Raw genomic sequence first — 16,519 nt, 5'->3', positions numbered from 1 at the left:
TTTGAAAATATTCTGAAAGAGGTATAGTTGACCTCGAACAACAAGGGGATTAGGGGCACTGACCCCTGTGTAGTTGAAAATCCAAGCATAACTTTTGACTCCCCCAAAACTTTTAACTACTAACTGATAGGCTAATAGCTTCGGGACTTTATCTTCATGATGCTCAGCATTGGTGAGAGCTACAATAGTGATTATTGGTGGCAACACTTGTGCTAGAGGATGAAGGTTGGGCCAGGCTGACCATGGGGGCCTGGGGTAGCTATGACTGCTTCCTTCCTGATGCTGCCTCTCTGATTGCTGGGGTTTGGGGGGGATCCCTAGGCCAGGTAAGCCTGACTTCCCCCAGTGCTGCCCCTTACCACACCCTCTCCTTCCTGCAAAAAGGGACAAATGTTCATTCTTGGGGCCGGAAGAGCTGTGGGTCAGCTTGTCTGCTGGTGTCTAAGCGGCCCTAGTTTTGCAGGATGGTTGTAGGAGAAGGGCCTAAAGCCCCAGCTGGTTATCTGGGCTTCCTTCCTTGTTTCTGCAAGTTGCTACCTCATTGCTTGTCTCATCTTGGAGGGGAAACTCCTGGGTATGTTGCTTCTGAGAAGGAAAGAAAGCAGCCCCTTGATGTGTCAGTACAACCTGATCTGAAGATCATAGGCAGGCCATGTTATTCTCCTGTGGGACATGAACAGTTTCACAGGACACCAGCCCTACCCAAAGTTACCATGAGACTGTGATAAAATGAGATAAAACAAAGCAATAGGATTTTTTTCCTTTCCTTATTAAATTGAGAACTTTCACCTTTTCACTTAAAGGAAATACTTTGCGGCTTCGTTGTGGAATACCTTAGTTGTTAACATCCATACTCTTATGTTTGCGGGCCGATATTAAGTAAATGCTATAATATTTTCATGGTAAACCTTATGTCTTTATAAATGTGACATTGACTCAGAATTGGAGATGAAATTTTCAAAGTCATTTTAAAAGCAAGGAAGAACTAGATACAACAATTTTAAGTCTTAATCTTTGGTCACATTTTAGTTTCATTTAAGTCTCTTTTAATCTGTACATTTTTGATTCTAGTCAGTTTTCCATGAGTCCATTTTATTTCAGCATTTGTATATGTCTATTTGTTATATATATGCACACACATAAACAAATATGTATATAGAAATGTAATATCTATACATGTACATATATTTTTAGAGGCACTTTCATTTATTTTTTTAGTGGCTAGCTAGTACATGGATTGAACTCTCGACCTTGGTGTTATCAACACCACACACTAACCAACCAAGCTAACCAGCCAGCCCCTATATTTACTTTTCTAAAGACAAAAATGAGATTATGTTCTATAAGTAACTTGCCTTTTTTTGGTTCAGGTTTATTGTGATGCAGTTTACATAAAGTAAAATTCACGCTTCTTATTGTAGAGTTCTATGAGTCTTGACAAGCACATAGAGTCATGTTATTCTCACTATAATCAAGGTACAGAAAAGTTATGTCACCTTCCAAAATCTCCTTGTACCCCTTTAGTAGTCATTTCCTTCCTCTTATCTCTTTTCTGTTCGTTTTACAAAATGGCATCATACAGTGTGTAGTTATAAGTCTGGCTTTGTTCACTTAGCATATTTTTTCCTTTAAGGTTTTGGGTTTTGAGATCATGCTTCAAGAATTTTTTATCGAATTGATAAAGTATTCAAGTGTATTTTTTTCTAAAAATTTTATTTTTTTATTTTTGAAAATTTAAGCCTTTATTCAGTCTGGTACTTATTTTAGTGTAATTTGTGAGGTAGAAAATCTAATTTTAAAAAATTAGTTCAACTGTATTTATTAAGATTGATTTTCTAATCCTCTTTCTAAATATTGATTTCTTCACAGGTAACACAAGTAGCAAGACAGCCGGGACCCCCGACCCCTTCCCCTTATTCAGCACATGAAATAAACAAGGGGCATCCAAATCTCGCGGCAACGCCCCCGGGACATGCATCGTCCCCTGGACTCTCTCAAGTAAGGAAACCTTTTTTTAAAAAGAAATTTCCATGTAAAACCAACATATCTGTTTTTCTAAAGCAGATTTTTAAGCAGTAACATAAAACATTACTTGAAGAGTAATTTCTATTTTGTCTTTTGTGTCTTTTTAGATACACCTCCCATAATGGTAGCTACTAATAATTTCATGCTTTTAATTTTGGAAGCATTAAAAATTAACTGCCAAGTGATATTTAGTTTTCCTTTTTTATTATTTAAGAAATTAGAGCACAATTCTAAAGTCCATTTAAGAAAAAAGAAAAAAAACCACAAAGCACTGATTTGCTTTTCACTGCTTAATCAGCTGCCGTTTCCCCACCTCTTTTTTGGTAGACTGTTGGTCATTATTTTGACTTTTGTGAAAAGGTGGTGTCTTCCCCTTTTGAGTAACTTTAGTGATTTTTTGTTTGTTGGTTGGTTTGGGTTTTTTTTATTTTTTAAGTAGATTATTGGAATTTGTTAGGCCTAAGTTTTTGTTGAATTGTTAAAGAATTGTGAACTCAGTGTCTTTCTTCTTAACAGACACAACAGACATTCAGATGTTTAAAGAGACATTCATGTTTAAAGAGATGTTACTGTGGATTTAAAGAGATGTTATTGTTTAGCTTAAACCAACCCACCATCACATGCTTGTAAGGTTTCCTGTGGTCAAGAGCTGGTTAGAGTTATGATGTCACTTATTGGAATGTGGAAGGAGTCAAGCCAACAACATTGACCCATGTTGTTAGATATTGTCAGTATTTACATGTAAGAGCTACTCTTTTTGATAATGAAAATTATTTTTATAACTTTTTTTTTCATTTTTGGCCTTTTAGAGTCTGAATATAGGAGAGATAAGGAATTCCTAAAAACAATGCTGTAGCTGATGATTGTAAGTTAGGGGCTGATTAGTGATAGTTTAGACTATGGAATGCTTGGAGAAGGAATGTACAATTTGCCAAATGATGATTGAAATAGCCCTATTAAGCAACATAGAAATTAGTTTGTCATGGACTTAAACTCTCTCTAAATTATTTCTATGTAGTTTTAAGTTTCAAATATTTGAAAACATGATAAAACGAACTCTTAATTGTTTAAATGAGTTTGTTTTATTGGTTTCCATAGCACTGAACAGAACCACCCAACTATAATTAAAGTATATTAGTGTGAGTCTGATCAGGAGAGAAAACCATGTTGTATCTTGAATAGGGAAAGGTTAATGTAAAGGATTATTTAGTATAATGGGGGACTGGAGTAAGGAAGGATTGGCTAATAAGAAAAAGAACTCTCAAGAACATGAGGATAGCAGGTAGGTAGGTATAAAGAGCAGCTGGTTCTCTTAGGGCTGAGATAGAGCACCCATGAAAGAGCCTTTCTCTAGAGCTGAGCTCAAGGCTGTGGCTCACCTGATGCTAGAAGAGTCACTGTGGTAATGTACCTAGAACTTGCTTAAAATCTGTCCTCTGGAACTTGTTGGAAATTTGCCCTATGGAGTGTAGGGAAAACCTTGCTTCTCTAGCACCAATCTTCTGTAGCAAAGAGCTGCTGCATTGTACACTCGCTAAAGGCTTCTTGCAGCATCTCTGTTTGCTACAGGCAATTCAAGTAACATTAGTTCTGCTGGATCATAAGTCCCAAGTGGTAGAGCAGCTTGCATTACAACCTAAACTTATCGCACAGCCTTCTTTTGTCCTGTTTCTCATGCAAAATCCAAAACTTCCCAGGTGACTCTGTAAGTCAGTTGAAGTAGCACACTCACATGAAGTAAATATTGCCTCCAAAATTTAAAAAAAAGGCCTACCAAATCTTGTGCCTCTGTTTTCATGGTAATTAATGTTAGGTGACAAACTGCTCCCCCTATCCTGGGCTAAGATCTGACCTTGTTGTAGATGGCATGCTGTAGCTCACTGAAAGGCAGTGGGGCCATGTTTGTGGAACTTACAGGAAATCTTTTCTGTATTCTTGCCAGAATTCTGCCCTCTATGGTGGTGAGGGAAAGCTGTTCACAGGGAGGTTTCTTAGAAGAGGCACTCTGCTGCAAAACTGTCTAAGAGAGTACCAGTGGTAGCTGTTGACTGCTGGGTACTGCTGCCTGCTCTGCACTGCAGCAGAAGCCTGGCACTGAAGAAACTATGTCCACTAGGGGTGCTGGTCACCAGAGAAGCCAAAGTTTGGAGAAGCTGTTTGGGCTGCAGGAGCCTGTTGCCACCCCATATAGGAACCAAAGAAGTAAAACCCTTTCCTCCTGCAATATCTCTACAGTACTCTCTACTTACAAATTTTAACATTGTGCCTCCTGAAATGTTAAAATATTCTAGAGCTCAGATCCATTTTTATATTACAGGCAAACAGGGTACGTTTTACATTGAAAGGCAAGCAATTGATAACTGGCATTAAGGAAAAGAGCTTAGTTTTCCATTTGAAATTCTTACTGTTTCAAGTTGTGATTTGAACCAAGTAGTTGGCCCAAAGCATTAAAGTTTTCTGAAAGATAGAGCTGCTTGCAAATGCGTAGTTGCGTATAACTATACATTTGCATTTAAGAAAGTATGGTCTCCCAGTGACCTCAGTTATTGAGCCCACAAGTGCTGTTCTGTATGCCGTTTTATCACTACCTTTAGAAACTAAAGTACATGAATACCAAGGAGAAGGGGGATCAAATACTGTCTTGCATTTCTTTGTGGTCTGTTTTGCTACCGTTTTGGCTAATCTGATGAATGAACCCAGTAGGTCACACCTGGTTCACTGCCCCCCCCCCCTTCCTTTCACACAGAGGGAGGCTTATGTGGAGTCATCTGTCTCTTACCAATATCTTAACATCTGTTGATAGGGTGAGGAAGTTTTCCTACATTGGCATACATGGAAAAATGGACAGTTCTGTAGGAAACTCAGTCTCCTTAGGTTTAACGGTTGAAACAGCTTATGTATTATAAGGGAAAGCAGAGCCTTCAAAATAAAGGAGAAAGGATTACAGGCTCGTTGTCAATCGGACCTAGGTTCTAGGGCCGGGTTTATCACTTTCTGGTTATGTACAGATGATAGATACATTACTTAATATCTCTGGAACTTGATTTCTTCATCTGTTGTATAGGACAGAAATAGAGTTCTTCTACTCTTTAAGAGGTTTGTTATGATTTTGTTAAATCCTTCCTCAGAACAGGGTAAGCTAAATTCAGTAAGTGGCATTTATTATTTTCATGGCTGTCAGTCTTGGTTCTCCTCAAGATTTACATATGTGTGCATGTGTATGTGTGTGTGGCTTACCGGCTAACTCTTCTATTTTGGCCACCTGTCTGGTTTTAGTGTGAATCTCAGAAGCTGTCCTCAAGAGTTTGAGATGTCTTCCAGGTCTTTGCCTATCCCTAATATTAGGATGAAAGTAGAGTCCAGACCTAGCAATTTTCCTTTGGCAGTAATATGTTTTATGCTTGTGTACAAAAATATTAGATTCAAATCAACTGAGGATAAGATCAAAGAAACTATTTTTTAGCCACATGTCCTTTTTGATGTGACAGTCTCCCTTTCTTTGAATTAAATCTCTTTGTCTAAAGTAGCTACCTGTGTCTGTCTGAGACTCAGTGTTTGACACTAAATTATTCTATTAAGGTTAATTTAAAGAAACTAAGCTGAAGAAAAGTGAATTTCATAGTTTTGAAACATGAAAGAAGGAAAATGTAGAAAATTGTTCCCAAATTCCTTTTTACATCATTGAGGACAGCCTCATCACCTGCTTCTTCCTCTTCAAGGTAGGATTTTACACATGTGTGCACATGCCAAATTTTAAGGCTTTATGTGCATTTTCCTTTGTTGCGTGAGTTGTAATTCTTTCTAGCCTCTTCATCTATGGAGGTTTTGTTTAATCAAAATCAAAAACATTAGACTACTAAAGATTAATAGTTAAAATGACATTTTTAAACTATGGTGAAATTGCTGAGACATTTTAGGTGTGGATTCTTTTAAATTGCTCTGAAATGGCAGCACTTGAACAGTCTCTAAACCCAGAATATCCTTATTCCGGGAATGGCAAAACAACAGAATTTACAAGTATCTTTTGGGGGTAGATTTCCAAATAAATCTGCTGGGAGAAATGTACTCTCCAGGGAGTCAGGAGGCTAATTTAGAGTCCCAACCCTCTCAGTACTATCTCAAAATTCAACCTTGTGGAAGTAGTTGTTAATGCCTAGTTTTCTTTTTTGTAGAGTCTGTGTAGATGAGATTTGAATTCCCGTTAAGATCTCCATGGGTTTTGGAAACTAGCTTCAAAGTAGCCAGTTATTTTAGAAACTTTAAAAATTCTTTATTATAGATTTAAAATTTGCCAATTTTTGTATTTTCGTTGCTCATTTTTAAAAAAAATCAGAAGTTTTTTGAATTATTTTAAATTACTTGTCAAGTTATGCAAAAACAAAAGTGGCTCCTACTAATTGCTTAATTGGTGATGCACATTTGCTTTAACTCAGTTAATTTTCACAAAATTAGCAACTCCAAAACAGTCTAAACTGGCATCAACTACCAGGTTCAACATCTAGGTCTTTTCTTTTTTCTCTTGTTATCACTGTCTAGACTTTAAAGCTTTAGGAGCTACATTCCAAGTAATTAGTGAGAAGAATGCTCAGAATAATGCCAAAGAAAAGTGTTGTGATACAGACTGAGTATCTCTTACCTGAAATGCTTGGGATCAGAAGTGTTTCGGATTTTGGAATATTTGCATATACATAATTAGATATCTTGGGTAGGGGACCCAAGTCTAAACATGAAATTCATTTATATTTCATATGTACTCCTTATGTACATAATGTGACGGTAATTTTATACAGTATTTTTTCTAATTTTGTACATGAAACAAAGTTTGTGTACCTTGAACCATCAGAAAGCAAAGGCGCACTATCTCAGCTACCCACGTGGACTTTCTGGTTGTTTGGCATCTCCGTCATTCCTGACTTTGAATTTATATTGCTACTGATAAGCAGTCATTTTCTTATACTTATTCACACATAAGTACTTAACGGTAAGAAATATGACTTACCATTAATACAGTAAAAAAATAATGAGTTCGGGGTAACTAAGCAGCACAGTAACATCACAAGAATGTATGTTTCAGGTGTTAACACCAACAGCTAGTGATGATACGCTTTCAGTTCCCACCTACAGTGCTGTGCTTTGATTTAAAGGTTACTATACACTGTATTTTATTTTTTTAGGTGAGAAGAATCATCAGAAGCAGTTGAGGGACTAGGAAGTGTGTCCTCTAGGGATGAGAAGGCATTCTGCTGGATGGCTTTTTAAAATGTTTCCTCCAGATTTGTCTGCCTCTTTAACAACGTGTTTTATCTTAGAAGTCTCTTTTTGATTTTGTAAACTGACATGACTTCTTGTTCTATTATGAATGGATACTGCTCTAGTTCTTCAGTAAGCCCATCACATGTATTTTGACTGCCACCCACCATATGAGGTGTGGAGTTTTCCTCTTGTGCCATTATGTTGGTATTCAAAAAGTTTCAGATTTTTGGATCATTTCAGGATTTCGCATTTTCAGATTAGGGATGCTCAGTCTGTGTGTGTTTTCTGCCTACTGTTCCTGGAAATTACATTTCATTCCTATATTTTTTCTGGGAGACCAACTCAGCCATATAATATAGTGAACTGAAATGGTGATGGTATATGTCCACTGATTAGATTCTTTATTGTGTCTGGATATACTAAGCAAGGGACTTCTTCACTGAGGAATATGATTGATCATGATATTTATTTTAACACTTTGATTTTCGTCATTAGCAAAGAATGAGTTTCAAATGACTCATGGTCCCTACAGTCTTTTCACTTTATCCAACTTCTAGACTTTTTCTTTCAGGGGCCTTGTTTTACTCAGTAGCATGTCAGGTCTCTGTATTGCCTTGCAGTTGTTCATGACTGAATATTTCAGCCTTTGTAAGCTGCTTTTCCTTTATTATTAAGGCAAATGATTTTACTTCCTGCATGCAAATGTTTATACTTTTTTGAGGTGGTTTTTTTTTTTTTTTTTTTTTTTTTTTTTTGCCTTTCATGAAGAGAATTCTGAGTTTGATAACTGTGAAGAGCAAACTTGCTAACCAAGATAAAGTAAAGGAAGCTTTGAAAGTTTCTTTTTAAATCACATTTTATTGTTGAAATCAGTAAGTACTGAATTTCCTTAAAAATTAAAAAACAAAGCAAAATTTAGTTTCTAACCCCCCCCCCCCAAAAAAAACCCAAAACAAAACACATTGTAGCCATCTAAGGCAGTCTTTGGGGTGAGTGGTGCTTAGAAGCTGCATTAATGACACATGAGGATTTGGTGTGGGCCTGGGCATCTGTAGTACTGTCTGCATTTGGTTGGCCCTGTTGACACCAAATCTTCTGCCTTTTTTTTTTTTTTTTCAGTTGATAAGATATGTATGTACTTAAAAATTTACTTCTTGTTGAAAATTTCCTCAATAAATATTGTCATTAAACACTTTACAAATAACTTGGCTTTGCAAATGTCATTAATATAAAAGTAAGTTACAAAGGCCTATATCCAGACCATTTATATTTGTGAGATGGTAAAGAATTGTGGTAAGCTTTTTCTTCGGATTGTTAGTTTTTTAAACATTTTTTTGGTGGCTGGCCGGTACAGGGCTCTGAACCCATAACCTTGGTGTTATAAGGCTGCGCTCTAACAGCTGAGCCAGCCCTCTAATTGTTGAGATTTATTTCAATGTGGTGATATTTGGTTAGAGAATTTCACTCTTTTGTCATTTTTTGTTTCTATTAACAAAAACATTTGGAACCATATTTATAAAGTAGGACTTCACCAAACATTTTCCTATTAGGTGTTTCATCTTTTCTGCAGTCTTATAACTTACATTGAAGTGTGCCTAAAGCAGTTTTTATACGCTTATTTGATTATGCTTTTCTTTGCATTGCATTTAGCTAGAAAAAAAATTCCAGTGATTAAGTGTTGTTGCAAGATTAATAGTTAAGTACAATTATTATTCAGACTATTCACCCTAAACCCCAAGTTTAGGGTCTGTTTGGCAAATCCTCAAGGCTAGAGCCCATATTTTAAAATATCTAAGTATTACGAGAGTACTTCAAAAAGTTGTGGAAAGACTCATATTATCTTTTAATTCTATTTTTCCATGAACTTACTGAAGTATCCTGGTAATTCAACACTATTTCAGAAGGCTGAAGGATTTTTTTTTTGTAAGAACCAAGCTGATTGTGATTTTACAAGCATTTCCTTTGTTTTCTTTGATGTAGGCTCAGTTTTTTGTTGATGATGTTCATTTTCATCTAAATTCTGTTGGGGTGAAAAGGTTTAGGATTTTGTCTCTTTTACATTTCAAGAGCTGTTTCTTCAGGACACATTCTGGGACTCTTCATTTCTCTGGCTCCCACTTATCTGTTTTAACAGGTGAAAAACCTGTTGTTTAACAGGTTATGAAAAACCTCTTTCAGGATTTCCCTTACACGTTTATCTCTTGGGAATTTCACACTTCTTATTTCCCATAGGTTTGGAGGGGGAACTCACTTTCATACTGCCAATTAATTTTTTTATCTAGTTGTGACACTCAGATTTTAAAAAGTTTTATGCTTCTGAAAGTTGCTCCTTTGATTCAGCTATAGAAATTAGCATGTACCAGTAAATTTTGGGATGAGAAATAGGCCTGTTTGACTATTCAATTCAAAGTGCTTATGATATCTCCTGCAAAAATCTGTATTCCATTTATGTGAGTCACAGAGCTGTGGGGGAAATGGGCAGATAGAGGACTCTGGGGGAAATGTCAACAGAGGGGCTAAGTACCATAGATATGTAGAATATTATCTTGAGTTTAATCAGGAGGGTGTGTATATATACACCTATCCAGATTTTTTCAGGGGAGGGAAAGTGCAGTTTGCATAGAGAAGGGAAAGGAGAAGGGAAAGGACAAACCAAATACAGGACCATTTATTTTATAAGGGATCAAATGAGAAAGTTTACTTGAGAGTATTTTGCTAATTACAAAGTGTGGTATACAAAAACTAGTTAGCTTTATAGAACTAAGAATTATGAATTTTGTGCTCAGTAAAAAGCAGACAACCCACACATCTTGTAGATACATGGTAATTTAAAAATCTATCAATGAACAGTAAAGAGAGGTTAAGTCAGTTATATTTAAAGCAAATAGAATCATTGCACTATAAGCAATATTATTGATATATAGAATGATATTATGAAAATAAAAATGTTATAATTTGCTTTCCTAACAAACTTTTTTTCTCAATGCATGTTTAGTTACCGTTGTTTTTTCTCAGATCTGTAGTCATGCTGATAAGTAGGTAACAGGAATGGTTAAATTTGATTTCCAAACTTTTCATCGGTTTAGGAACCCCTTTTTTTTTTCTTTCTGTGAAGAATGATAAACCCTCAAGCTATCTGAGTTCCGTTTCCCTTTTGTGATGTCTTTTCTGTCTTCACAGTAGTCTGTTCCATAGATGACCACAAAGTAGGTGCTAAATAGAAGATATTATGTTGCCAACATTTTGCTATACTTCACAGGTAAAATAAATTTCCTTTTTTGTTCACTGCTAGTAATACTCCTTTTTCAGATATTACACTCTATTAAAGACTCTCTTCATTACTATAAATCTCATTACTCTTGATCACATTAAAATTGCCCATCTTTTATAGCTCAGTTTCAAATTTTGACCTGTTCAGTGCAGTTTATAACATGACAACCTAATTAGTTAAGTATAGCAGTGTAGTTGTCAGTCTTGTCAGGAAGGAAAGAAATTATACTAACTTTTTTAAATGGAGGGAATTTAATATATGAATTTATTATACTGGCTAAATGATTAAAAAGGGGATGCTGAGGTAATCCAGGGATTAATAACTGCAGGAAGCAGCTGACATCCTTAGAGCTGAGGGAATGAAAAAGAAACGGTGGTGTTGCCAGAACCTAGGAGTTTGGAGGAAGGATCCTTTAGGACTGTTGCTTAGAACTCTGAGAAGGTAGTTACTGTAGGTTGGTCCTTGGATGTCAGAAAATCAGTCGGTGAGAGAGTAGGGGAAGGCTGCTACTTTGAATATGAAGTGTACATGCCTGTGTGTTGCTGGCATCTCTATGGCTTTGAGAGGCTGGGGCTGGGGGATCTGAATAGAGCTGGTGTTTGGAGCCTTACTTTTACCCTGCCACTGGAACCATGCTGACAGGGGGTGAAAAACAGCCTTTTATTCCAAGATTGGTTGGATCTGAAAGACAATAGGTAACTGGCACAAATAATAGGAAAAGGATGTATAACTTCCTTACTAATAAAGAATAAATTGAAACCAATAAACCCCAGTGAATTTTTAAAAGTCAGGAAAGGGGAAATACAAAGTAGATGTGATGAGCTAGCAGGATTGTAACAACACAACGTTAAATTCCCCAATTAAATATTGACTCAAATTGATCAGAAACCAAAATCTAGGTATGTGCATTTAAACATGACACAGAAAGATCATGAAACACTGTTAATAGGAAAATATTAATAAAATGAAAGCAAGTATAAGCAACCTTAGAGGTCTACGTAGAATTCAAGACAAAAAACAATATGTGGTAGAAAGAGAATTCCTACAATAAAAGATGTAATTTCTAGAGGATGTAATATCACACACTCTTGTTTAATAATTGGTTTAGAAATATATATGTATAAAGCAAAATGTAAAAGAAACTGACAAATTTACAATTAGTGTGAGAGACATTTATGAGAAATGGGCAGGTCAGTTTAGATAATCATAGATTGGGGTTGGCAAACTGTTGACATATCTGTTCCCTCCCTGTTTTTTGTAAATAAAATTTTACTGGAATATAGCCATGCTCATTTGTTTATGAATTCTGCTTTTGTGTTAGAAAGGCAGAGATAAAATAGTTGCTAGAGATTGTATGGCCTGCAAAGCTTAAAATATTTATTGTCTGGACCTTTACAGAAAAAAATTTGCCAAACCCTGACATAGATTAGCAAGCTTTCACTGTGAAGGGTCAGGTAGTAAATATTTTGGGTTTTGTGGGCCAGATGGTCCTTTGCATATTCTTTTTTTTTTTAAAAAGGATGACCGGTAAGGGGATCCTAACCCTTGACTTGGTGTTGTCAGCACCAAGCTCACTCAGTGATTTTTTTTTTTTTTTTAACAACTCTTTAAATATGTAAATATCTTTCCTAGCTTGTCTTACAAAAACACAAGCCAAGGGTCATGGCTTGCCACCCCCTGATATAGACAAAGTGACACAAATAATAAACTTGTTTTAATATATTAGCACAAAGTCATATATATCTATGGTTTAGGAATTTTGTACACGTTCAGCCATGATAAAAAGTAATTGAGGATCTCATTTTAACGTCATGATGAACAAACCTTAATATATGGAGAACTTTTTAAAACTAAGAGAAAAGAGAAAAAGCTGTGGATGAGTTGAATGACATAGTTAATAATTGATACAGTTGTTTTAATAACTTTTCTCATTCAAGTAAAACAAGTACTCATGGAAGATGAACACTTTTTTTTTTTAAATACTCATGGAATATTTAGAAAATTTAATCATATATTAGGCAACAGAGAAAAATGTTAAATTCCAATTATAATCTTTTCTGAATATACTTTTACAGAATTAGAGCTTAACAACAAAAGAATAACAAAATCTGTTTATTTGTAAATTTTATAAAATCAAAATTGAAAATAAGTAATCTTTGGAAATGAATGACAACTCTTTGGATCCGAAAATTGTGGGATGTGAATAAAGTGTTATTCAGAGGAAAATATATAGTCTTGAAGGCTTATATTAGAAGATGAAAAATTGAAAATAAATGAACCAGTGATCTGAATGGAAGACTGTCATGTTGTAATTGAAAGATTGTTGGTTTTCTAGAAGTCATATTCATACTTAGTGTACTTCTCGTTGATTGTAAAAATTAGCTAGAAATGCTGCACTGCTTTATATGATTTAATACAAGGAATCAAGAGCTCTTATATAGTAACTAATTCCCCTTATATCTTTAGCTTTGAACTGGCCAATTTATATTTGCTGTCATTCAGAATATGCTCCTTTTGATAATAGCCACCTTGATGGTGGTGTCAGAAAATTCATACACCTGTGTGTATGTAAAACATTTGCATGTCACTAATGATTAGTGATACGTGGAGCATCTTGTCAGGAGCTTATTAACCATTTGTATATCTTCTTTGGAGAAAAGTCTATTAAATCCCTTTGTCAACTTTTACTTGGCTGCTTTATTTATTTATTTTTTGTTGTTGTAGTTGAATTGTAAGATTTCCTTATATATTTTGGATATCAACTCCTTATCAGACATGATTTGCAAATATTTTCTCCCATCCCACCAGTTGCCTTTTCACTCTGTTGAAAGTGTTCTTTACAGAAAAATTTTTAATTTTTACGAAGTCTGATTTATCTACTTTTTCTTTTGATGCTTGTACATTTGGTGTCATATCCAAGAAACCATTGCCAAATTCAGCATCCTGAAATTTTTCCTCTATGTTTCCTTCTGAGAGTTTATGCTTTCAGCTTGTTTGTTTAGATCTGTGATCCATTTTGAGTTAATTTTCTTATATGGTGAAGGTCAGGGCCCAGGTTCATTTTTTTTGCATGTGGATATATCCAATTTTCCCAGAACCATTTTTGTTGAAAAGACTGTCCTTTCCCTATTGGATAGATAGTCTTGGCACTGTCGTCAAAAGTCTTTTGACCATATATGTGAAGGTTTATTTCTGAGCTCTTCATTCTTTTCTTTTGGTTTACATGTCTGCCTTTATGCCAGTACCATACTGATTTGATTGCTATAGCTTTGTAGTGAATTTTGAAACCAAAGTGTGAGACTTCTGTCTTTGTTCTCATTTGGGGGGGATTGTTTTGGCTATTAGAGGTCCCTTCAGATTCCATGTGAATTTTAGGATGAGTTTCTCTTTCTTCAGAATTTGTTGTTGAAATTTTGATGGGATTCTCTGTGTATTTTAAAAAGATATATGTATATCATAAAGGGCACAATATGTTTTTCTAAGTAGGTGAAGAAAGCATTATTGCTTGAAAGTAGAATTAAGATGAATATTAAAAACTTTGATATAAATACTTCTAAAAACTGCGGTTGTTTTAATTAATAACTCACTCAGTAGGTACTTAAAAACCTATTTTGAAGTCCTAGATCTAAGAGAAAGAAGACAATTTTTTTCCTTTTGTTTTGGTTGTTTGGGGAAATGGGCATCCTGGAAGACGAATTTTAAAACGTGCTCTTTGGTGAGCTTTCGTGAGTTTGCCTTAAAACTCATTTCAATTAAAAGAAAAATCTTGTATCACAGTATTAGAAATGAAGTTCAGCGCCAATGTGTAAAACGTCCTAAATGCCCTACATAGGAAGTTCCCTTTTATTTGCAAATCCAAGGATCAAAAGAATTTGTCTGATTCCCTTTGGCTAGAATTCTAGGTTTCTTGATGTGGAATTTCTGCTTTGTAAAATTACAAAATATCTTGTTGATTTCCCTTGTTGTTATTTTTCTGTTAGTCTCAGAGATAAGCCAGCTTGACTTGTGGGATCCCATGAAGTCTGCATGCCCCAAGTTCCAGGCTTATGCAGATTTTCAGAGCATTTGGTTCTAATTCTCTCTGTTCTGGAGGAGTCTGGCAAGGGAATGTGATCTCTCACAGCAGTTTAGCAGTCCTTCGCACAGAATGCAGATAGATCAACTATTGCATTTCTTAACTTTCTACATTTTACACACATGAAGATTTTCTCTTCTAGAAAACAGTAGCAGGTTTAGAGAAAAATGTTTTGGATTACCAAGAGGACACGTGAACAGATGCCAGTAGCAACTCCATTGGAGTGAGAAAAACCACTGGAAGTCCTGCTGCCGGATCAGAAAGTAACTGAAAAATTCCAAGTGCTGTTAGGGTTCAAAGAGTATATCAAGGTTCACATTGGGAATTAGAGAAGTTGGATCCAAAAGTGATGACTCAGAAGCCAGCTGGCTTATTTACATAGCCATTTGGCAACATTTAAGAAGGGAGAGAAGTAGCAAAAGCACTGGAGGCTGGCCAGCAGGCAAAGATAATAAGTATTAAGGACATAGAAGGAGTTACTCTAGTATATATTTCCTCTTTGGTTTTGAGAGTCGTTATCTTCTAACTTCAGCATCAAAAAAGCTAGAAGTATAATGTCAAACTAGAAGAGGAAAAAAAACAGACAAAAAAAACCACTGTTGAAGTGAGTAGTAGAAAGAGGTATATTAAAATTTTATATAATTTATAGAAAAGATGAAAGCTGTTAAAAAGCTAGATGCATGCAAAAGGTATACCTTCACCAAGTCTTTGTCTTATGCTTAGTTTGTGGGCATGGAGGGGGTTAAAATATAATACCCTCCAAACTGAGAAGGAACTTTCAGACTAAAAAACGAAACAGGCAAATCCATACAGTTTACAGTTTTAGTAAAGGATAACTTAATGTGGGGAAGGTCACACTCAGCAAAGATTCAGACATCTACAGCAGAGGAGGGCTCACACTCCTTGGGTTCAGACAAAACATATAGCAAAAGCAGTGTTGCTAAAAATGACTTCAAAAAATGGTTTAAGAAAAATAAGTTGATAACATCACTCACCAAGTGGTCTGTAGTCTGTGAAGCAGGGGTCTTCTGAGGCTATTGCCACTCATTTTAATAAGTAATCTAGTCCCTTGGACCTATGTTCCTCTTATACTTGCCCTAGGGTTGCTACATAACTAGCCAGTGAAATAAAGGAGAGAGTTTAAGCAGGAGTCAAGGGACGCAAGATGGAGTTAATCCTGCTCACCATCCAAGAGTTTGACTTACTCCCAAAGCCTTAAGGAATACAGATTTCTTGAAGAGTGTCCATACGTACAGGGTATTTTGTGGGGGAATAAATCTCACATTAGAAGCTATTGCTATAACAGGCTCTGAAAGAGATCTCCTGCTTTAGGAGTCAGATGGACAAGTTCTCCTCAAAAATATCAACTCTTGAGCAGATGAGGGACAGTGGTAGGAGGATCGGAGTCTGGAAACATTTAGAAATAATTTTAACTAAAAGCTGCCCTTCCCAGTATAGCTTGAATTATAATAGTGTGATCCAGTGTTTGTTGTGTACTCCTGTTATCAGATTACCATGTTTGAGGATAATATCTTGATAGGTTACTATATAAGCTAGAGGTTTCAGAGCATTTCTCAATTACTTCACTGTATTTACTGTATCATTAAAATAATCATAGAGATAGATAGGATTACCCTATTAGGTAGATTGGGACGATCAAGTGTGAAAGGTGAAATGATTTGCTTCAGATGATTTAGGTAGTATCTTTGGTAAGGGACCAAGTCTAGATCCCCAGTTTCTAACTCTTGACTCTATTCCTTGCATTCTCACAATTTACTATAGTATTTTGTTTCAGGTTCATTTTAGGCAAACTATGCTTTCATAAATCATTCTGGGAATACAAACACCATTTATAACATGGTTTTTCGAAATAGCATGTTTCAATTTTTAATCAA

General features: G+C 35.6%; 1 protein-coding gene across 3 annotated transcripts in view; it reads left to right on the top strand.

Annotated features, from left to right (window-relative positions):
* Positions 1 to 1,932: 1,932 nt before the first annotated feature.
* The window catches only part of EIF4G3 (eukaryotic translation initiation factor 4 gamma, 3), a 196,929-nt gene continuing 182,342 nt past the window's right edge, over positions 1,933 to 16,519 (top strand). For all 3 annotated transcript variants that reach the window (XM_008590706.1, XM_008590701.1, XM_008590697.1), the window contains exon 1: positions 1,933 to 1,998. The gene's annotated coding sequence lies outside the window, so the exon portion shown is untranslated. The remainder of the gene's footprint in view (positions 1,999 to 16,519) is intronic.

The sequence above is a fragment of the Galeopterus variegatus genome, unplaced genomic scaffold (genome assembly GCF_000696425.1).
Source record: "Galeopterus variegatus unplaced genomic scaffold, G_variegatus-3.0.2 Scaffold142, whole genome shotgun sequence".
NCBI lineage: Eukaryota > Metazoa > Chordata > Mammalia > Dermoptera > Cynocephalidae > Galeopterus > Galeopterus variegatus.
The sequence above is the reverse complement of the archived record's forward strand: the minus strand, read 5'-3'. Positions and strand labels throughout refer to the sequence as shown.